Here is a 23,982-nt window from a genome sequence, read left to right on the forward strand (position 1 = left end):
TACCATCAAAAATCCTCCAGCCGTATCTGTTGATAAACAATCTACTATCATTGACAATTTTTGAATGTTGTTTGCATTAAAAGATATGCCCACTGCTGGTATCAATGCTCCAAACACATCACCTATTGTTTCTAATACACTTTCCCTTCACCTACGTGTTAAGGGTTTACCAATTTCTTGAATTCCATTAGTTCCGCTATCGACATGAAATATTTTAGGAAAGACCAAACCGACATAACAGGATCCATACCAGTGGTTCGGTTCTATAATAAGCCTTATTACCACATAAAAAGTAAATTCCAGGAAAAATAGGATAATTTCCACCTTTAAATCCCCACCCCCCTTTTAATATATATGTATCTTCACATTGACTTGCACCCACAAAACAATTGTCGTACAAAGTGTTATCTCTTCGAATACATAATTTCCCTATTTGTGGTGTATCTATATTAATTGCCACATTCACATTATTTCCTTCAATATTCTCATCCTCAAAAGTCCACATTGTTGATTTTGCTTTATCTGCAGTCGATTTTCTTTTGTATTGGATTCTCCTTTCCTCTACCAAGTCCAAGAAAGCTTTCGGCTCATTCCGCATTTTACATGTCATTCTTGTGTCTCTAAAAAATATTCACCAAAAACTCTAAATGGTTTAATTTTGTTCAGTTCTGTAAACATTTTCAGCGTTGCAAAAGTGTCATCAGAACTAGAATAATAGTATTCCAATTCACTTGTTTTGTAAAATAGACCAGATAACACACTACCAGTAACCCCATACGTCAAAGGGAGATGATGATAAGTCACACCCTCTGATACAGATGCAGGCAATTTCACACAGACATAGCAGTCACTTGCAACCATAGTTTTCACATATTCATACAAAAGTTTAGAAAAGGTGTTTTTCGAAAAATCACTAATGGAATTATCTCTATGCAAGTCAGGATGATATATATGTTTCACATCACTCTTTAACTCATGAACCTTCTCTTTTATACTCTCATTTGTCTTTGCATGTTCAAACTCAGGTCTTTTTTTTCAATAAATCAAACACACTATCTTATTTACAGTCTTTTATCACCACTGCAGTGTCCTTTAACTCCTTTGCACTTAGGAAAGTGTCTTTAATATCAATGTTCAAGTTTGTTTCTTTATTTCTTTCTTTTATCCACCTTTTTGGTTCCCAGTTTTACACAACTCTTTGTATTTTACCAATCTTTTACTCACTTTAGTAACTCAAATTTTCTTGACTGCTGTTGATTTCCTCTATTGAGGGCAATGCAACATATGTCCACTCAGGTGACTTATACTTTTGATTTGGTTTCTTACTCTTTTTGGCCTTTGCAAAGTCTCTTTACTTTCTTTCAACAACTCCTTTTGACTTGTTTTCTCATTTACTTGTTCTTCTTGATTTTTGGTTTTATTAATAAATTTGAACTTTAGTCCATCATTCTCTTTAGGCCAATTGTCTCCTTTAGGTGGTTTCTTATTTTCAGGCTCTATATTTCCAAGCTCTTTTCCTTGAGCTTCTCCTTAACTTTGTTTCATCATTGCTGTCATCAGACTCAGTTTCAGACTTTTCATCACTTCCTCTTATTTTGAATTTATGATGTCTGATTCAGCCACTGAATCTGTGCTTTCTCTTATCAGTTCAGTTACTCTGTTAGGAACTCCTCCATAGCTGGTACTTTGGAGCTCATCCTTTTCGTGAGTCCTTTTCTTCTCACCAGTTTCAAGATCTATGTTCCTTCTTTCAGATCTTTTAACTTGTCCTTTAGAACTGATGTCAATATCAGTTTTCTCTTTACTTTGAACAGTGTCCAAACTGGTACTGGGGTTTACCAGATGTCGACTTCCAGTTCGATCTTCAGAAATTGATACTTCAATTATTTTACTTTCTCTTTCAGATGCTGAACTAGTATCTGATACTTCCAGATGTCGACGAACAGGTCGAGCTTGTAGATCTGGATTTTGGTTGTGTTCACCTTCAGAATAAAAGAGTCAGTACTACTTTCTGTCTTTTCTGATTGCTGATTTTCAGGTTCAGGGACTCGAATTGTATGGCTTGCATGTCCCCGTCTCTTTACTCCAGCACACTTAACTGCAGTGGTGCTAACTAGGATAACTTGCCTCAGCTTCTTCTCCTGTGCACCTTTATCCAAACCCAATCGCCAGGAACTAGATCATTAGCTGGATGTTCCTCTTTTGTACTTGCTTCAATCCCAACCTGAAGGAATACAGAAGTTACCACATCAGACAAGTTCTTTCAGTTAGCCTGTATGATATAATTATTTATAGCCAATAGTTTATCAACTGGTACAAATGCTTGTCTCATTACTCTTCCCATTAGTATTTCATGAGAACTCAATCCTGTCTTTCTATCAGGTGTGCACCTCAGGGTCATCATAACTAGTGGTAAATCATCAGGCTGTTTTAGTCCAGCGGCCAAACACATTTCTGCAATTCTGTTTTTTATTGTTCCATTTATTTGTTCAACTACCCCAGAAGCCTCTGGTCTGTAAGCACAATGCAATTTCTGACGAATGTCCAGTGCTTCACAAATTATTTGTATCAACTTGTTTTGGAAATGCTTGCCTCTATCTGATTCAATCGTTACTGGGAAACCAAACCTTGGAATGATTTCTTTTTTCATTTTTTTTTTCATTTATAACTTTATTTTCGATTTGTATAAAATCACAAAAGTTAAAACATACACAAAATATATAACAAAAACAGTGACAGGGCTGCTCATGGTAATTAAATTGAATGATGCAGTATCTATAGTCTAACACCTTATTTAAACATTTAAAAATTATTATTATTAAATAGTTTAAAAAGCTTTAAATGTTAAAAGAAAACCATGATTATAAACCTATATTTGGCTCACAGCATTTGGATAGGGTACAGTTAGTCTAGGGGGATAATACAGGATGGTAATTCGAAATCAACGAGGCTTCGCTAGAGATGAGCCTTTGCCTCTTCCTCTTCTCTTTCCAGCGAAGCACCCATACCCACCCTAGGTACTTTGCTACTGCTACCACAACCGGAACGGCCACAGAGGTTTTAAGGATTCGAAGGGCCTCAAGACTGGACCTAATACCCATATTAGCACAGGTTGGTTTCAGCCACCTCGTTCTTGGTTTACTGTAAGCAGGACAAGCGAAAGAAATGAGGCCTACTGTTTCTATAGTGTCCACGCAAAATGGGCAGTGGCTGGATTGTGTATTGGCCCACTTGCTTGTAAAGTTGTTGGTAGATAGCGTTCCCACTCTAAACTGGTGGAACTATTTCCTATCACGGGTTGATGAAATAATATCCCGATATACCTCAAATTTGGGCTCCAGATTAGAATCTAAAAAGACACTAGAAAGGGAGGTGCCAGAGGAGGTCTGGATACGTTTCATGTTGACCATAGCCCAATAAACAGCTTTAAACTCAGATTTTGATGGAAATGTGCTATCAGCTGGGGATGAACACAAATGGACCAAACCCATATCTGATAGTATATTATGTACAGTCCTGAACCAGCCCAGTTCTTGTTGACATCCAAGTCCTTGACTTCCAACAGGGCTTGGGCATAATGGATAAGTTCAGGGGTTACCCAATGTCATAAACTTCTTTTGATTGTTTATAAAAACATCATAAAAGTATACAGGTTAAAACATAACACACATAAGTTTCCAACAGGGGAAGTACATATCATAACATTACTTAATAGGTAGAACATAGACTGGCAGCAGTAATTATAATGAACATGTTATTGGCAAACCATACTTTTTCTTGCGGTAATAGATTTTAAAATAAAGGTTGCGGTATAAAAACATAAATCCGGAGTGGCAAGTGAGAATAAAAATTTCATAGCATTTCCAGTGGTAGACACAGAGTATTTCTTAAACAATGGTTTAAGATAAAAGATACGCAGGGATTTATACAAGGGACAGATTAGCAAGAAATGCAGAGTACTTTGTTTAGTTAATCTGTCACAAGGACAGGGGGTTACCCATAATCTTCTCCAATTGGCAACCAACCTATAATGTACCACATCTCTAAAGGTGTAGCACCCTAAATCTGAAAACAAGGGGACTAGAGGGGTCGATTGTGGAAGACCGATTATAGAACGTAGAAATTTGTTCTGACCCATGACTAGGTTATCAACATTTGCATAGCCCCACAGCTCTGCTCCATATAGTATCGAAGCACCAATTTTGGATTTATAGAGCTGGAGGACCGGTGCTATGGGTTTGGTGTGGGAGAGTCTGTGTTCCTTCAATAAAGCTCCCGCAAGTTGGGCACGTCTAACTGCTTGTTGAGTAACCTGCGGCTCCCAGGTGACTTTCCTGTCTATTAGAATACCCAGGTATGAGAATGTCTCTGTTTGTTCAAGGATTCCCTCGTTCATCCGGACGACACTGACAGCCTTAGAGGAGTTCGTCAGTACCATGTACTTGGTCTTGTCAACATTGACAACAAAATCATGTTCCAGACAAAACTCCTCAAATCTGGACAGGGTACACTGGAAGCCCTGTCTGGTCTTAGAAAGTATGAGGGTGTCGTCCGCGAACATTATTAGCGGTATCTTAGTCCCTGCTAATGTTGGAGCATCTGTGGGGAAATCCTTGAAATATTGTACCACTCTGTTTATATATATTGGGCTCGATTCACAGAATGAACTTAAGACTCAATCCTAAACTTACTACTATTTTGGCATTCACAGAATGCACTTACTACTTTTGGCATTCACAGAATGAACTTACTGCTTTTGGTATTCACAGAAGTTAGGATTTTGGCTTAAGTTTGTCTTAAGACAAACTTAAGACAGACTTAAGTTAGGATTTTGTCTTAAGTCTGTCTTAACTCTGTCTTAAGTTTGTCTTAAGTCTGTCTTAAGTCTATCTTAAGTCTGTCTTAAGTCTGTCTTAAGTTTGTCTTAAGACAAACTTAAGACAAAATCCTAACTTCTGTGAATACCAAAAGTAGTAAGTTCATTCTGTGAATACCAAATAGTAGTAAGTTTAGGATTGAGTCTTAAGTTCATTCTGTGAATCGGGCCCCTTGAGAAGAGGGTGGGAGCAAGGGCACACCCTTGCCTTTCCCCCCTGTCGACCAGAAAGTTTTGTGTGGTATTACCCCTTTCATCCTATCTAACCGGGGCAAAGTTGTTAGTATATAGTTTCACCACAAAAGCCAACAGGTCGGCCGGCATGCCCAATTTTTCGAGTATGCTCCACATCCTATTGTGTGGGACCAAGTCAAACGCAGACTTAAGGTCCACAAACGCAGCATAGATAGTACCCCTCTCTATGGTCACAGTACGCCAGTATAACAGAATGAACCTCATGACCTGGTCCACAGTGCTTATACATTGCCGGAACCCTGCCTGAAGATTCGACAAGATGGCAGATTCCTCGAGCCAGGCCTGGATTCGGCACAGCACCACCCTTCCGATGACCTTTTGAACACAATCTATTAGGCTGATAGGCCTATAATTATCCGATAACGACCGATCCCCTTTTTTGAAAATGGGCAAAATCACTGCTCCTGCCCAGGTACAGGGTAGGCGAGCTCCTTTGGCAATGGCATTAGCCAGGAGCTGGATATATTCGGACCATAATCCTGTGTCTTGGAGGAACAGATCAGCGGGGATGCTGTCGAGCCCTGGCGCCCTACCCTTTGGGACCCGAAGCAGACCGTTTTCAACTTCCTGCTTAGTAATCTGAAGAACAGGGCTTTCTGATGGGATTCCAGTGAAGACACTGGTTACAGAATCACTAGTGAATTGACCTCCGAAATAGGGGACCCACTCCTGCGGCTCCACATGGTTTGATGGGACTTTGGCCGGAACGCCATTGCCCCACTTCACCAGGTGCCAGTACGTGGTCATATCTTTCCTGGTACTTGCCTCCAGCAGGGCAACCGAATGCTCCTCATCCCAATCCCTTTTGGCTGCTACTTCCACCGCCTTGTAAGAAAACCTACTTTTATTTATTAATGCCCTGTCTTTAGACCTTATAGCCGCTGCTAACATTCTATAGGCTGTCCGACAGGATGAATTGTACCATTCTGCTGCTTTAGATCGTGCTGGTTGGTTAGATATTTTATTTTTTAGTAATAAAATACATTTTAAGATCATTAAAAAGGTGCTCATGGATATCTACTGCTCTATCACTCTGTGCTTCTTGTGCTGCCTCTGCCTGAAATGTTGCTACCGCACTAGATACCAACATATTCATGTGGGTCACACTCTTGGCATTGCATGCGACCTTGGACCATTTGAGGTGACGAGTATCATTAGTCACGTGAGCTTCTACATGATCAGGGCTACCTGCCATACCCTCTACTTGGGTGCAATTGTTATAGCGCAAAGAAAGAAGCAAGATATTGTGGTCGCTTTCAACACGTATAATAACCTCCATGTCTAGTAGGCACGGCCAAAGTTCTTTGCTTAACAAAAAAAGTCTATACGACTTGCACGTTGCCCGCTTTTGAAAGTTGCCTTTCCAGTTTTGTCCGAATTAGTGCGCCCATTTACTGCTCTCACCCCGTGTTCCATACAGAAAATATTCAGTTGTAATGCAGAACTAGACCATTTTTTGATAACGGGGAGACCCAGTGTGGGAATAGACCACAACTGATCCTCTTCTGCACTAAAGTGCCTGTCATAGATACCTAGAGGTTCAACTGTACAATTGAAATCTCCGGCTATGAGGACCAGATCTTCCCCTTGGTTCTTGGTCAAAAAAGAATCTAAAAGAGCAATCGTTTCCGAAGCTTTGCCACCCTGATTTCCCCTGGAATAGACATTGATGAGTAGAATACCTGGGAGACTTCCGTTGTACAGCTAAATAATAAGGATGTCCCTGGATTCAATGGAAATCTCCTCCAGCTTAAGTTGGAGGGTCTGCCTTACCCATGTTGTCAAGCCCCCTTTGGGCCAACCTCGCATTTCCTGTTCGGCAGGTTTTGAAAAATTTAAAAACCCTGGATGAAAAACGTTACCTGTGGTCCAGGTCTCCTGCATGAAAACAATATCCTGCGCTTCTATAAATGTGGACCATTCACTAGAAGCAGTTTTACTCACTAGGCCCTCTATATTCCAGGAAATCAGTTTGGGGACTGGTTTTTCTAAATCTCTTGATAAAGAGCTTAGACCACACCCTAGTGGAGGATGATTATTAACATTGCCATGGCTGAGCTCCTCAGAGTCACAGGAACTAGTCAGAGGCACCGTAAGACCCGGAGGTGGTAATTGATTATGAATGGTGGACATGCCCTGAAAAAGCAGAGAGGGAGCAACGCCAAGTATTGAGTCTTGCACTACTACACCCTTTCCCAAGTCAGACTGCGTAGGGGGGTTATGCTGTGCTGAAGGTAAACGACTCAGTCAGTCTATATCCCCTAAACTAGTAAATGGGTCAAATCTATTGTAAACAGGCACATTATAATCATAGCGATTCTGGGCCTGCTGACCACTCCTTTGATTGCCCGATTTAGGAGTGGGTGCTACAATGTTACGATAGAAAAACCCAAGAGGCATTATGGTACTACCATCCCTGTTCAGATGCCTAGCCCCTGCCCTTTCTAGGATCGTCCTTACAATGTGCGGAGACCCGAAATTCAAAACCACACAATCGCCACTGCGCACTTTGGGTGATAAACCTACCCACAGGGTTCTACGTATAATTTTGAACTCTTGGAAAAGGTGCGTACCCAGACCAGTTCTGTTATGTAGTAAATGGAGGGCCTTGTTTTTGAGGGATGACCAGTGTTCCACAGAGTTTGTGTTCAGTGATGGAACATATATAAATACATGTACATTTACATTGGTAAGTATGGCCATATACGGTGTGGATTCGGGTGGTAGCTTTAGGGAATACCCCCTATATGTCAATCCCAACCCCAAGTTTACTGGGTCACTGCCCTCTATGTTCTCTGTCGGAGTCCCTGCCCTCAATACTATGGGTTGAGAAATTGTCGAGTTAGCTGTGGAAGTACACACTGTTTTGGTAGTGCTGGCTACGACATCTAAAGTAGAAGAAGGTTTGGGACGCACTATTACTGGTCTAGTCTCCTTAGGAACATTAGCACCCTCAATACTAGGTAGGTGTTTGGGGAAAGAGGTATGCTGCTCAATTAGCTTGAGCCTTGAATCAATATCTGATAATTTGGTTAATACAGGCTCAAGCAGAGTCGCCAACCTCTCCTCCAATTTTCCAAGGATATGAACTACTTGATCTTCCACTGTTTGGCTGGGAGGTGCCTGGACGTAATTGCCCGGCAGACTAGAAATATTGCCTGTAGTTGGTGGTGTAGAACTATTTTTCTTTACCCTTGAAGCCCCTCTCGTTTTAGCTATTTTATTAACTTGTGAAATTGCTGTTGGTAGGGTCACTGCTTTCCTTTTTGTGCTTGGAATAACACAATCCCTTTCCTTCTCCTGCACTGAAAGTTGTTTACGGGTACAAACCTGTCTAGGAGGAGAAGGGGTGTGGTTTGAGGGGTTGGGAACTTGATGTACTACCACTTCGACTTCAATTGGTGGGGACCTCTCATCGTCCTGGAGACTACCGTTTAATGTTGAATCAATAGGTAACAGGGGATCTGCAGTCAGGGCAAAACAAGGTTCCATTGATAATCTCCTTTGTGTTAACTGTATTTTGTGGTTTAAGACTGACTCAGCCCGCAGGAGAAATGCATCCAATGTGCCCACAACCCCTGGACCCCCTGCCCCCTTGCGGGTACCCCTACTCATGATGAAATGAGCAAACCAATAAACATGTTTTATTACAATCAAATACGTGCACTTATAACCAATATAATTGTGCAGAAATCACACTGACCACGTCTAAATATATTGAGTCCAACGCTGAAAGGTGGGTGGCCCAGCCCAGCCTCTCCCTGCCGCTGACGGCCACAGACGGACGCCCTTTGCCCGGGCTTCGCCCGGGGCACACCTGTGCGCGTTCCGCGAAGCGGGAGCCTAAGCGTCCTTTTGGCCACCTCCTGTCGCTCTGATTAGCGTGAGCGGCGTGCGCGGTGCTAGGAACGCTGGGAGGTGTAGTCCTCCTCCCCTCCGGTGTCCGTCTGCAAAACAATGGCCCCCGGTTACTCTCGGCGGTGGCGGTTGTATATTTCCAGGTGCCCCAACAGGTAAGGGGCAGACTGACTCTCAGCGGTGGGTGGCAATATAAAACTGAGCTCTTGATTTCTCTTAACAAGAGCTTTGCAACAGTCACTCCATCAATGCACCTGGTAGGGAAGGCTTCGACCCACTGTGAAACCAAACAAATAATTACAAGGCCATATCTGAGACGATTACATGGTGGCAGTTCAATGAAGTCTAACTGCATTCTAGTAAAAGGACCTCCCTCCCGTCCTATGGTTCCCAAACTTACAACAGTTTTTCTTCTTGGATTCAATTGTTGACAAACCAAACATCGCTGACACAGGCTCTCAGCGATCTTCCTGAACTTGGGGTTATACCAAGTCTGTCTGAATGAACAAATCATTGCGTTTCTACCAATATGGGCTTGACCATGATACATTCGGGCCATGTTAGAGATCATGCTATCAGGCATTACTGGTCTTTCATCTTTGTATACCCAAATGTCATCCTCTTCTCTTTGTCTGCAACCTGCTTTTAACCATATGTATTTTTCTTCCTCACTTACTTCTTCTTGCAATTGTTTTACTTCCTGCCAAGTCTCAACCACAGTTGTTAGCTTCAAAGGACTTGAAACATGTTTTTTTCCCCTGCCGCGATTGATAGAATCAAAATTCCTAGCACAATAGTTAGCAATCGAGTCAACAAAATGGTTGCCTCCAGTGATGTAGTCATCTCCATTCTTGTGAGCCACACACTTTACAACAGCAATTTTCTCAAGCAAATTGAATCGCATCAACCAACATTTTTACAAATTCAGCATTTCTAAACTCTAAGGAAAAAACTTATAGGATGCTCCACTGCCCACCTGCTTAAAGTGATTGCTGCAAAATGTTTACCTTCCATTTAATACGGCTCAGAAATTCTGAACACCAAAGATGCCACAGTCCTAAATACAGCACAATCTACACTATTTAAGAGACTGTTCACAATTCCGCTACACACCTCACAGGCACAAATCCGCCTAGAATATGGTCTAAAAAATCAGATTATGGCCAGACAAGGCGCCCTAGTAAAATACTACTGGAGGATGAGGGAGGCAGAAGATAACACCCTAGCCCACTATTGTTGGGTCGAGATTGAAAACCAAAAGAGCCTAGCTAACTCAACCACAGCAGCCCTGAAGGAATCCCTGTCGGCATTACAGCTAGAGGATGCTTGGCTCACCCTCACAACGTACTCAGGATTTGAAATCGTTGTCAATAAAGCTATCAAACGGATCTCTTTATTAACTGATAAAACGTCCTTTGCAAAAAAACATCATGCCTGGGCTGTGATTAAGGATTATCAGAGGCTGAAGCCGCAACAATACCTTTTGGAACAATTCTCCCACCAGAAAAAACATTATCTGACTTTGATACGCATGGGGTCTTTCCCCTCAAAGGATTTGACCCCAAAATGGCAACAAACATGGCCAACCAAGGAGTGTCGTCTCTGTGGTCAAGGGGAAGAGTCGCTACTACACTTTCTATGCACATGCTCTTTTTTATTGGAAGCCCGAAAATCCATTCTCCGGGAGGCTCTAAGGAAGGAACAAATAAGAACATGTAGAGCAGCGGTCATTAAATGTCTCGGAGGATCGTCGATTCCTCTGTCCTGTAGAGCCATAATACTATGGAAAATCGCAGCAAAAGAACTGGTAAAATGCGACCCTGCCAAGCAGCCAATTAATTAGCAGATCTTTCCCAAATGCATTGTTATATTCGTCATTATTTTTAAAATAAGTATCTTCTTATTCAGACATCAACCTCAAGCCTTTTTAGGTTTTTTAAAAAAAAATGTATATTCTAAAGCATGGTGTTTTATGATGGTTGTCCATCCTTTTATGATTTTTTTAATGAATCAAATAAAAGTATATTTGACTGGCATTTCTAATGGGGGATCCTGCAGAGGTTAGATATCCTCTTTGAGACCACAGTTCTCCATTGTCATGAACAACCCCAAAGCCATATTGTCCGTCCGTCACTATGGTTACTCGAATTTCTTTTCCCAGTTCACATGCTCGAATCAAAGCAATCAATTCCGCTACTTGAGCAGAACAAATTCCCTTCAAGACAGATGCTCCTAGGACATCTGCCACTGTACATACAGCATATGTATCACTCAAAACACCTTCATCAGTTCCCAAAGATAAATCATCCACAAACATCACGTAGTCAGACTCTTCCAATGGTTCTTCCTTAATGTCAGGTCTTGGTTTGGAACAGTACTCAAGCACATCCAAACACTTGTGATCAATTTCATCTTTCACTGCCACATCTAAGGTGCCAGGTAACAATTTTGGAGGATTCGCATTTACACATCTTGCCACTGTCACATTGTCTGCTCCCAGAATTACCTTCTCATATCTGGTCAATCTGTTGTTTGTTAAAAACTGTGTTTTGGTTCGAGTGAGGAGAATTTCAACCGAGTGTGGTACATATACGTTCACAAGGTATCCCATCACTATACCTTAACTCTGCTCTAAGCTCACACTTGTACCATCAACTGCTTTCAGACATCTTGTCAATGCCTTAGCAACTGGATCCAACGCTGCTGAAGAATATGCAATGGGTCTTCTCATTTTTCCATGTCTCTGAATTAGAACTGATAATGCATATCCCTCTCTCACTGCAATATAGTTCAAATTCTTTCTCATAATCAGGCATACCTAGTGCTGGTGCTTCAAGCAGACTGGTGTTTAGCTGTTCAAATGCTGCCATTTCTTTCTCATTCAACATTATGGGGTCCTTAACATCTCCTCTGGTCAGTCACTGTAAAGGCTTTTCAATCAATGAAAACCCACTTATCCATTGTCAACAGTACCCTACCATTCCTAGGAACTTTCTCACCTGTTTCTGTGTCTTCGGGGGTTTCATTCCAGTAATCAGTCTGATTCTCTCTATGGTAACTTGTCTTATTCTTTTTCCAATCTTGTGACCTAAATACTGCACTTCTTTTTGGCAAAATTGTAATTCTGATGGAGACAACTTGTGTCCTCCTCCTGCCAAATGATTTAGCAATGCAATTGTGTCAGAAACACATGCATCTTTGGTTCTTGATGCAACCAGTAGGTCATCAATATATTGAACCAATACAGATTTTCCCGGCATTTCTAGACTCTCTACTGACTTTGTTAACAACTGATTAAAGATAGAAGGACTTTCAGTATACCCTTGAGGAATTCGGCACCATGCCGAAATACGCTCTCCAAACCAGAATGCAAATATTAGTTAGCTGTCAGGGTGTAATGGAACTGTGAAGAACGCATTACACAAATCAATAACTGTATATCATTCTGCATCTTGTGGAATTTGATATAATATTAATGCTGGGTTTGGTACAATGGGACAACATGGGACAACGATTTTGTTTACCTTTCTCAAATCCTGTACTATTTTGAACGTTCCATTTGGCTTTTTCATTCTCATTATAGATGAATTACATAGACTACTCATTATTTGTCTTAGAATTCCCTGCTCAATCATTTTGTCAATAACAGGAGTTATTCCTTCAATTATCTCTGGTGTCAATTTGTACTTGGGAATATTTGGATAAATAGCTCCTTCTTTTACAGAAATTTTAAGAGGACTCACATCTCTCATTAGCCCTATATCTTCTCCTGAAAAATCCCATACTTCCTCTCTGACCGTTTCTTTTATTTCACTAGGTATCTTCTCTCTGTCAAACACAGGAAACATTTCATTTCCTTCTGAATCTATCATTGACATGGTCATTTTATACAACCTGTCTTCATCTGCAGTTTGAAATTCAATGCCATCCGGTGAACAATAAATGGCACAGTTCCTCATACAAAGTATGTCCCGCCCAAGCAAATTAACAGGACAACTGCCACAGACCACAAATCAATGCATCTCTCTAAAATTACTGATTTCAACTTCTACTGGTTCAGTAAGGGGTGTTTCAATCTGCCAACTTGGAAGTACTCACCTGAGAGAGGAAGGTTTTGACTTTTCTACTGATCTAACGGTAGAACAGGTAGCGCCTGTATCCACTAGGAAGATAATATTTACACCATTCACCTTTCCATTCACAAAAGGACCAGATTGATCTACCTCCAGTTGCGCCAAGCAAGCACTCCACTTCCTCTCCTAGGCACCATTAACAATGTTCATCTGACTCATTTCCATCCGACCTCAACCAATACTGCGGTATTGCATTTACACATGGTGATCTTGTTACCTGTTCTCCTCAGTAGAATCGTGTCTCTGCACTGCATTTCTGCAGATTTACACTGTGTGTGAGTGGTGGTTGTGGCACCTGACTCTCGGCTGGTTAACTACCTGCTGCTGTGGCAATGACTGTTGATTTACCTCATTCTGCACCTGTGGATTCAATGATTTAGTTTTGGGATTAACCTTTTGAGGTAACTTACACTCGTTCTTCCAATGCCCTAACTTGCCGCAGTTGTGACATGGCCACTTCTTCTTTGCCTCATCTAAATTTAATTGTCCTTTTCCCTTATTTGAATTACCTTTCGTTTTTGCTTGACTTCCGTCATTACTATGGTTACAAAATTAGGCTCCTTGTTGTTCAGCCACTTTCACTTGTGCCCACATAGCTTTCTCTTTAAGCCTTCTTTGTTTGGCATCAAGTCCATTGCTACAATATTTTGCATATCTTAAAACTTCATCCACTGAGCTGGATTGCCAGCACATCATGTGGTGTTTTATCATGTCACTTATGTCTGGTCTTAAACCAAATCTGTATACAAAATGATTTGTATCCTTTTCACTCAGTTCTTCATATCCACTATATTGTTTAAACACCAAAAGTTATCTCTCATAATATGAATGTACAGATTTTTTAGGTTCTTGCAATGTGCTGTCTATCTTTACCCAACCTGTTTCTTTTGAAGGAACTTTATTTTTCAAGAGCGTTATTACCTGGTCATATTTACGCATCACTTCAGGCCCTGGAGCGCCTGTTTTAGCATCCCTTAGATATTCTGCTTTTGGCCAGTCAACAGTAATATTAAATTCAGTCCATAAATCTGCTGGTACAACTATGTCAAACAATCCTTCCAAATCCTCCCATAACACTTTTGAAACTTTCACAAATCGATCTACTTGTCTGTACCATTCTACTGTTTTTTCTCGCAATCTGGGAATATCACTAGTAAATTACAATATATCTTGCCTAGTCCAAGGTACATGTACATAACACCCTCCCGGTATTTCTCTCATGGAGAATTCATTCACTACATATTCTTTTTCTTTAACTGGAAATGCTAATGACATCTTATCACTATTTTCTTCCCTTTTCTTTACCCATTTGCTTCTCAATCGTTCCACATCTCCCCACTTTCTCAGCAACACAATTCATTATTTTATTTGGGTCAAACTTCCTGAAGTATTTACGTTATCTATATCCTTCTCAGCAAAGTCTACTCTATAGGGTTTTTGTAACATTTTAATTTTTACAAATTCTATTCCAAGTTCATTTGCTGTCTCTTCCAGTCTGTCATGCTGATTTTTAGCCCTCCATGTAATGCTTTTACACATAAACATGAGTTCGTCATCTTGAAATTAAATCTGGCTCTCCCTCAGATCCTCTGAAACCGGAGTTTTTCGCCTCTCTCCCGCCTCTCTGTCGTGAGCCCATTATGGAGCTAATCAATCTTTCCCTCAGAGAGGGCGTGGTGCCGTTACCCTGGAAACAAGCTGTGGTCAAACCCATTTTGAAGAAACCGAATTCTGACCCCCTGCTCCCGGAGAACTACCGGCCCATCTCCCTCCTGCCTTGGACCGCCAAGGTCACGGAGGCACACGTGAATACCATTCTGTCTGCCCACCTCTCGCGTAACAACATCCTTGACGAGACTCAAAATGGGTTTCGTGCTCAACATAGCACTGAAACGGCTTTGCTCTTTATGATTGAGCACTTGCGATCAGTGCTAGACGCGGGGCAGACCGCGGCGCTCCTATTGTTAGACCTGAGCGCCGCGTTCGACACGGTGTCTCATGACATTTTGCTGCGGCGCCTGGAGGAAGTGGGGATTGTCGGGAAGGCTCTTAAGTGGTTCCGCTCATTCCTCTCGGACCGGTCTTTTAAAGTAGCCATTCCACCTGGCCAGTCCTCGTGCCATTCTCTGGAACTGGGAGTCCCTCAGGGCTCTGCCCTCAGCCCCACATTATTCAATTTGTATGTGAAACCGCTGGCTGCTGTCGTCAGGCAATATGGCCTTACGATGACATCGTATGCCGACGACACGCAGCTGGCGGTGACACTCAGTGGGGACCCTGAGGTGACTGCGCCCAGATTCCGGGCAGGCTGATAGCTGTGGCTAGCTGGATGCGCAACAACTGCTTACAGCTTAATGCAAAAAAGACCGAGGTCCTGATTGTGGGGAAGCAGGCGGAACTCTGGGGAGACCAGTGGTGGCCTCTCGAACTGGGGGCGATGCCTATTCCAGTGGACGAAGTAAAAAATCTGGGGGTATGGCTGGATTCTAACCTTTCCTTTGCCAGCCATACAAAGAAGACAGCAGCCACCTGCTATGGCATTCTGCGAGGACTTAGACCAGTTCTCAAATTTTTCGACCCTCCCACACGTCAACTGGTGGTTCAGGCCTCTATCCTCTCACGGATAGACTACGGGAGTGCCTTGCTCCTTGGAGTCAATCAGGCTGAGGCGACGAGGCTTCAGAGGGTGCAGAATGCTGCTGCACGGGCCATTGTAGGTCTTCCGAGACGATGTTCTGTCTCTCCTGTCTTGGCCTCTCTGCACTGGCTTCCGGTCAGACAGAGAATCAAATTTAAGGTTCTCTGTCTGGCATTTAAGATCTTAAAGCTTTCTTCTCCTCCGGCCTTGACAGGCCTCATTTCTTTTTATGTCCCCACGCGATCCCTCAGATCCGAAGTCCAGTATCTGGCGAACAAGCCTAGGTTCAGGCTTAGCAGGATGGGAGGACGTTCCTTCCGCGTGTTGGCGGCAGATTTATGGAATTCCCTTCCTGTTCACATTCGGGCCCTCAACAGCTTGACCCTTTTTAGAAGGGCAATCAAAACCCACTTGTTCATCTCTGTAGGCTAATATCCCCCTCTGTCAGCTCTGATCTGTTGTGTTGTTGCATATGATCAGGCGCCAGGACGCCCCTTCGCTGGGGCAGCTGTTGCGCCTAATAAATGTTATTAACATAACATAACATAACATAAGTTTTTAGCCTTTCAGTTCCAGTTGTTCCAATAATCAATTCTTCTATATCTATGTTTAATCTAACCACATCTAAAAGTTTAGGTTCGTGATCTTTTAATTGCAAACTTTTAACCCAATCACTTAATTCCTCTGCTGTTGGTCCTATCAGAGTTTTTGTCAGATCAATTTTACCTATGCTCCTTTCAGATGTTACAGATTCTGATTCCGCACCCATAGGAATCCCATACGCAGGACTTTGATTTATAGTTAATTCAGTTGGTGTCATACAACTAGTATTCCTAACTTCCGACAAATCTGGGTAAACCTTTTCTCTTACTTTTTATAAACTTGGGGTCAAAGGGATTGTTAACGATGGTTCTTTTATCTTCTGATTTTCTAAAACAGGAATTACGGGACCTATTGTTACTGGCACAGTCATAGCTTCTATGTTTTTTGTAAGTTCTTGTATTTTCTCAGTCAATTCATTTGTGGATCGCATTAATTCAGAGGTGCTTGGATTTTCCCCAGGTTTCTGCTCTCTTTTATCAGAAATATTTCCAATTTCAGAATATTGTTTCAGAGTACCAGTAAATCTAGTCTCCATTGGCGGAGCATTTGGGGTCACTACTACAGAATTTGGCTGATACGGAGGGGGTCTTCTATTTAAAATCTCCTCCATCACCTCATCCTCTGTGTCACTGATCCCACAACTTTTTCTCTCCGTTTCCACATTTTGCTTTTTCTCCGTACATTTCCGTCCTACAATCTCATCACCTGTTCCCACCGGATACATTCCATCCCACATGTCAGCATCTCCCCATCTTCTCATTCTACTCTCATGAGTTGTTCCTCATAGACCTCTCGGATTACACCTTGGTTCCCTAAGACCATCAAATCTTTCTCGCTCTAACTCATGCATCTCATCTTCTCATTCTGTCAATGCCCCAAATTGAGTCGGTCTAGGTCTTGGTTCAAGCTTTGTCATCTTTTCTCTCAAGTTTCCCAAAACCGCTGTTCTGAATGCATCGACTTCTGGAAATGTCAATACTCCATCTCTTTTGGTATATTTTGCCCAATACTCAAACCAAATACATGTGTGATAGCATTATTTTGTCATCATGTATGATGCAGGCGTTTTAGGCGGAGGAAGCAATTTTCCCTCTCTGGTAACTATTTCCTTGTCTTTTTTAAACATCGTCTGAATTTTCTTAAACCATGTAGGTTTCTCTTTTTCTTATCCCTAATAAAACTCAATTTTCTACAGATTTCCTACTTCAAAATAATCGTACACTCTTCCTCAAATTGCTTCACTACACCATCCTATCACAGCGCGATTCACACTAACACACCATTCAGAACAGAATACGTCACTGTAACTTCAACCTATGCTTGTACAGCTCTTTCTAACGCACCAATCAGCACTCAAAACGTTTTAGTCATGCGGAACTATCCCAGCGCGACACTCTTGAGGTCAGCCCTGCTCCGGCTTCTGCTGTTCGGCTGACCCCTCCTTTACAAAACTTATCGGCACACTGTATTTATACTTTATACAACTAAAACCAGTTCGTAACCACATAAAACATTTCCATTTGTCTGTTTCGCTGAAACCAAAGTGACAGTTTGCTCAAACTCGTAAGAATTCTGTATTTCTGGTAGACAGCGCTTACCTCTTTTCTACCACAGTATTTTAGTTTTGCTGATAAAGTAGCACTTCCCTCTACCTTACCCTTCTCTCAAGCTTAGGTAACAACTCTGCTACTCTCTTAGGGCTAAGTTTTAATCAGAGTACATTTGACTCCTGTGCTTAGAGCCAAGATTTTACAGGTGTCCTTTGCTATACATTCATCACTTACACACGTAAAGTGTCCCTAACTTTGTAACACACGACAATGTTACCACCTTGAAGCAGACTATGTAATGTGCGACTTCACTTGCCACACATTCTCCTCTGCCTGCAGACAGAGTATCAAGCTTCCTACTTCCCAGAAGTTTCAAAATTCTGACTACACATAACATAATACAGAATCAACATATAATGTTAGTCATAATTTCTGTACATCAGAACTCTATATACATTAACCTTGTCAAATCTATACATTGCTTATCCTAACTAACCTATAGAAACCAGACTCCTGTTACCAAGAAAACTGATCCAGCGCTGCTCTCAAACAACCCTCCAAACCATCACAGAATACTCAGGAGCTATCACACTTCACCCCTCGGTGGGGCGCATAGCACCGCGAGTCACTCATTCACACAAAACACACTGCTCCCAAGATCAGTGAAAACTAGAGGATGAGCTGCTGGACAGCGAGTACCCTAATTAATCCACATTTTAAATTCTATACATTATATACATATGCATTCTACGGACATCTACATGGTCATTTAAATTCATAAAAAATAACATAAAGGCACCCCACTATTTTGGTCGATGGACCAGCTAATAGAAGTTAGTTGATGGAAATCAAGACCAGCTTAATTCACCATTTTATTTAGCTTTATTTCTCTCAATAATTCAATTATTTTTTCATGACTTTAAGTATAAACTTCTAACCTTTATTCATGAATTTTATTAAAACATTTCTTATTAGCTATTCAAGAAGGAAAAATTACTTCAATACATTTTACATATATTAGTAAAACAGTTTAGAAATAAGAAATTTTAAAGTCATATTACTGATCTTCTTTGTCAAGAAAAAAAGAACTGGAATAAATGATACAGGTTCCTAAATCAGCCTCTCTATCTTCCTCGATGTCTACCTCCCATCAGGACTCTGCATTCAATTCTCTACCCCATCAAATGTTAAAGTCATGAAAAAGTCTTTTGCACCCAAAAATCATTCAGTCCGACAGCATGTCGTGGTGCGAAAATAAATTCAGGAACAGCTTTTTTTCTCTTTTTCAAACAGCCTCTTTTATACCCTTGTTCACTAACTAGTCAGTCATTAGCTTTATTTCGATAAAAAATATCTTAAAAGCATTACAAGAGAAAACAGTAAAACACCATAATTTAAAAACATTGGCTAAGAATTCAGATAAAAAACTTTCCAATAAATTAAATAAAAATGGTTGTAATACATGACCGCAATTAAACAATGATTTTTAGCCTCTTAAGTCTAATTGACCATGCCCTGCCCAAATATTTAGCCATACCACAGACAAACAGCGGACGGGTATCAGACATTAGTATTCGTAAAGCGTCTTTGTAGTGTCTGGTAGCCAGCCCTCTACATAATGGTTTTAACCACATAGATCTTGGGCATTTGTAGGCCGGGCATTCAAATAAAAAGTGGGCAATGGACTCCACTCTGGATGTACAAAATATGCAAAAAGGAGTGGTTTGCCCCGGAATTTTCCAATGGGCCAACAGTTCTCTTAGGGGAAGAAGACCTACCCTAAACCTGAAGTACAGGGCTCTATCAAAGGGCTTTGAAATCAAGTCCAGGTAGGGTTCATATAAAGGTACATCCTTAGTTTTGAGGAACTCCATAGTGGTTCTGCATTCCTTGGGATTGGAGTTTAATTTGTTGGCTACCCACTGCCAGTATATAGTCTTGAGGGCAGCTTTCGGGAGGGCACATCTGGAAGACCAAGCGTCTGCAAGACCCAAATCCCCAATCAGAGTTTTGACATTACTAAGCCACCCTATTTTGGACCAGCCCGGCACTAACTTTCTAGCTAAAATTTGAAACTTTAGGGTCCATGCTCATTTCTCATTGGTCCATTCGAGTGGTGGGGAAGATCACCTCATCTCTTCATTGTCCAAAATTTGCTCAGTCACTTCCATATTTCTCATGTGGTCATAATAGTTAATTTTTCGATACTCATCATCCTGTCCTTTATGTCGATACTTCACTCAATTTTCCCAGGCTCACAACTCGAGCATATCTTTTGGCATCAATCCGCTTTTCTGGGCCACGCTGACCTTGACATCAGTAGCCCAGGCACAGGCCGCTCATACATCTCCCGAGCACATTTGCGCATGCGTAGGGTCATACTCTTTCGGAGTCTCGCAAAACTGCCATTTTATTTTAGGCTGCATGGGCCTAAATGGGAACTAATACAGAAACAAACACAACAAACGTTAGATTTTGAAGTAAAGCCCTTCTGTTTATCTCCCACCGTTCTAAGTTTTACCCTCTTAATGATTATCTAGCAGAATGCCACGAAAATGCACTGTTTACTTACCAGTGAATGTGGTTTGGTTCGTTATTTAATTATGTATTATATATATAGCAATCCGCATTGAAGAACGAGTGGATATAAATATCTGGATGTAGGATTTAGTAGCAGGGTAATTGACTGTACACTTGACTAATTTATACTGTCTCACTAAATATATTGGATAGTGATAAACTGTGTGAATATCTGTATCACTTTGTCAGTTGTTGTGTAAACTGGTGCACCAGATGGTTACTAGATATGTGAAAGTGTATATTAGTTATTGATTAGTTAACTGAGTATTTGTATGTTAGAGTGAATATGTGTGGTTCGGTGGGGGGGTGTGACTGCCCAAAGATGTGCGAATAGTTGATTTAGTAGCTATATGAGGTTAAGACTACATGTTATAACAGTTGTTTGGGTGAGTGAATATCTTTATGGGTGTGGTGATGAGCAAATATATCTCTGAATGGTACATGTCCAACAAACTAGAAAAATAAAAGGCAGTGTTTGTGACAGATGTGTATAAATAATTATAAATATGAGTCAGTGATTGTATGAGTAACTGTATGGATTACTGTATACTTGTAATAGTGATTTTATAACACACTAAGTATGAGTTACTATCTATAGCTAGTCCGAGGGAAACAGGGCGGGTGGGGGGTGGCAGATAGAGAACAAAGGGGCCGAAGCGGGGGGGAGGGAAGAGGGCTCCTGGAAGGCAGCGAGGCATGGAGGGGGCGGTCAGTGTGGCGCGCGTGACACGGGTGCGCGAGGACAGTGTGACGGGCTGCTCGCGTGCCCCGAAGAGGTCAGGGGACAGCCAGGAGAGAGGCGCGCAGGGGGCAGGGCACGGGTGCGGCGACGGCGCACGTTTGGAGCCGGGAGTTGGCGCTGGTGCACGGCTCTAACGGTTGGCGGAGGCGCGTGCCGGCTGTTAGGCCACGGCCTCGGTCCCGGTCCTAGCGGATACCCCACAGCACCCCTGACCGCGCGCCATGACCATCCTCCCCAAGAAGAAGCCGGCGGCCGCCGAGGAAGGCGAGCGGGGCGGCGGGGGCTCGGGCAGAGGCGGCCCCGAGGCACACCCCCGTGGCTCCGCCCGCTCCCGGGTCTCCCCGCCGCCACGCTGGGGTCGGTCACGGGCGGGCAGCAGGCCTCGGCGGGCAGAGGAGCTTCGGTCGGGGGCTCTGGCAGGCCGGCCAGGGGGAAGGAGTCGGTGGCGGAGGAGGAGGCTGCTGCTCCGGGCCCGGACACAGCAAGAGGCAGCGGCGGCAGCATGAGGAGGAGGGGGCGCCGGCTACAACAGCGAGGATGGAGGCCATGGACCCGGCCACCGTGGAGCAGCAGGAAACACGTTTTGAGAAGACTCTGCAAGAGAAGAAGGGCTACAATATTAAACAAATGAAAGAAGATGGGGCTTGCCTCTTCAGGGCTGTTGCTGACCAGATCTATGGAGACCAGGACATGCCTGCAGTGGTTAGAAAGCACTGTATTGACTATCTGATGAAGAATGGAGATTACTTCTCTAGCTATGTAACAGAAGATTTCACCACTTATATCAACAGAAAACGAAAAAACAATTGTCACAGAAACCACATAGAGATGCAAGCCATGGCCAAAATGTATAATAGGCCTGTGGAAGTCTATCAGTATGACACAGAACCAATCAACACTTTCCATGGTATTCAGAAGAATGAAGATGAACCAATCCGGGTCAGCTACCACCGTAACATCCATTATAACTCTGTGGTAAACCCTAATAAAGCTACCATCGGAATAGGGCTTGGCCTTCCCTCCTTCAAACCCGGGTATGCAGACCAGTCATTAATGAAAAATGCCATTAAAACCTCAGAGGAGTCCTGGATAGAGTAGCAAATGTTGGAGGACAAAAAAAGGGCAACCGATTGGAAAGCCACAAATGAAGCCATTGAGGAGCAAGTTGCCCGGGAATCTTACCTCCAGTGGCTACGAGATCAAAAGAAACTAGCCAGACAGCCACGAAAGGCCTCTACAACCTGCAGTTCAGCAACTGCAGCTGCTTCAAGCGGGTTGGAGGAGTGGAGCAGTCGGTCCCCAAGACAGAGAAGTTCTGCTGCTTTCCCAGAGCATCCTGATTTTCACAGTGACTTGCCCTTAAAGCCTCCCTCGCCTGGAACAGTGGCTGCCCTAGCACTTACAAAACCACCTTCCCCATGTGCTCCAGGTACAAGTAGCCAATCCTCAACAGGTGGTGACAGAGCAACCTCGCCTTTAGTGTCATTGTACCCTGCCCTGGAGTGCCGGGCAATCATGCAACAGATGTCACCCACTGCCTTTGGTTTGAATGATTAGGACGATGATGAGATCTTGGCCTTAATGTTGGCTGCATCACAACAGGAATATCTGGAGACCGTGAAGAAGGGCACCATGCGCAGAGAATCCCCACCAGACAACAGTTGATAGCAAGCTCCAGGAATACATGAGGACAAGCCAATTTACCCCTGAAAGGCTCTGCCATTCCTTTCGACCCTGCATTTATCATGATCACCTGTTGATTTTACCCCCTTTCTCCCAATAACAATAACACTTGCCTCTGATTTACCTTTGCTAGCCAACAGTGGACTTATGTCGGTGCATGTTTGAGAGACTGAAAGCAAGAATAATGTCATTTGCTTAAACTCCTTATCAAATCTTTAATATATATATATATATTATTTAGAGGAGCTGGGAGGAGTTTTAATCACTGTTTCAGAGATGAAGCAGAGCCCTGGTTGTACCAGAATAAGCAGCGAAACAAAAACTATGGGGACAAGATAAACAGAGCAAGCATATTTTCCTTTGGGAATGGTGGAATTGTTGTCTTTTTAATATAGAAGAAAGACGCGCACAAAGGAAGCCACCTGCCTCCTCTTTTGCTCCTTCCCCATGTCTCTAATGTACATTATTTTTCTCCCACTCCCATTGTCTGATTTCCTTTTTGTTATTTTTTCCATTTCTTATCAAAAGGGCATGTCCTAGATATCTTTTTATTTCTTATTTAAAAAATCTACAAAAATCTACAAAAAATTGTTTACTATCTATATGAATAAATGAAGTGGTGTTTGTATAAGTGTGTAGCTGAGTAAATGTAAGTATGATCCATTGTTTGCATAAGTGAGTAGGATGACTGCAAAGGGGAATAGGATGTGTGCTGGTGTGTAATGTCGATATAGTTGTATAAGTATATTTGATAGTGTTCTATTGATCATTGACAGCATGTATGAGTGAATCTATAGGTAAATGCTTAGATGTGTGTGTAAATCTAGGAATCACTGAGTGGGTTTTTAGAAACTTGTATTGGTGTGTCAATGGAATAAATATGGTACTCTGTATTTTACAGTGAGTGATGAAAGGTTGTACTACTGTATGATGAGGTGTATCTGATTGTCATGTGGATGATGTCATCAGTGATGTCATTTGAGATGCCATCAGTGATGTCACCAGTGATGTCACTGACCATGTCATGAATGATGTAATATGTGACATCATCAGTAGTGGATTGC

The 23,982-nt window shown here is 42.3% G+C and overlaps 1 protein-coding gene and 1 pseudogene across 1 annotated transcript in view; both read left to right on the plus strand.

Annotated features, from left to right (window-relative positions):
• The window catches only part of LOC147692364 (cytochrome P450 2G1-like), a 905,835-nt gene that overhangs the window by 64,821 nt on the left and 817,032 nt on the right, over positions 1–23,982 (plus strand). The window lies entirely within an intron of this gene.
• LOC147692365 (OTU domain-containing protein 5-A-like) lies at positions 21,457–23,080 on the plus strand (annotated as a pseudogene).

Source organism: Lissotriton vulgaris, chromosome 9 (assembly GCF_964263255.1).
Source record: "Lissotriton vulgaris chromosome 9, aLisVul1.2, whole genome shotgun sequence".
NCBI lineage: Eukaryota > Metazoa > Chordata > Amphibia > Caudata > Salamandridae > Lissotriton > Lissotriton vulgaris.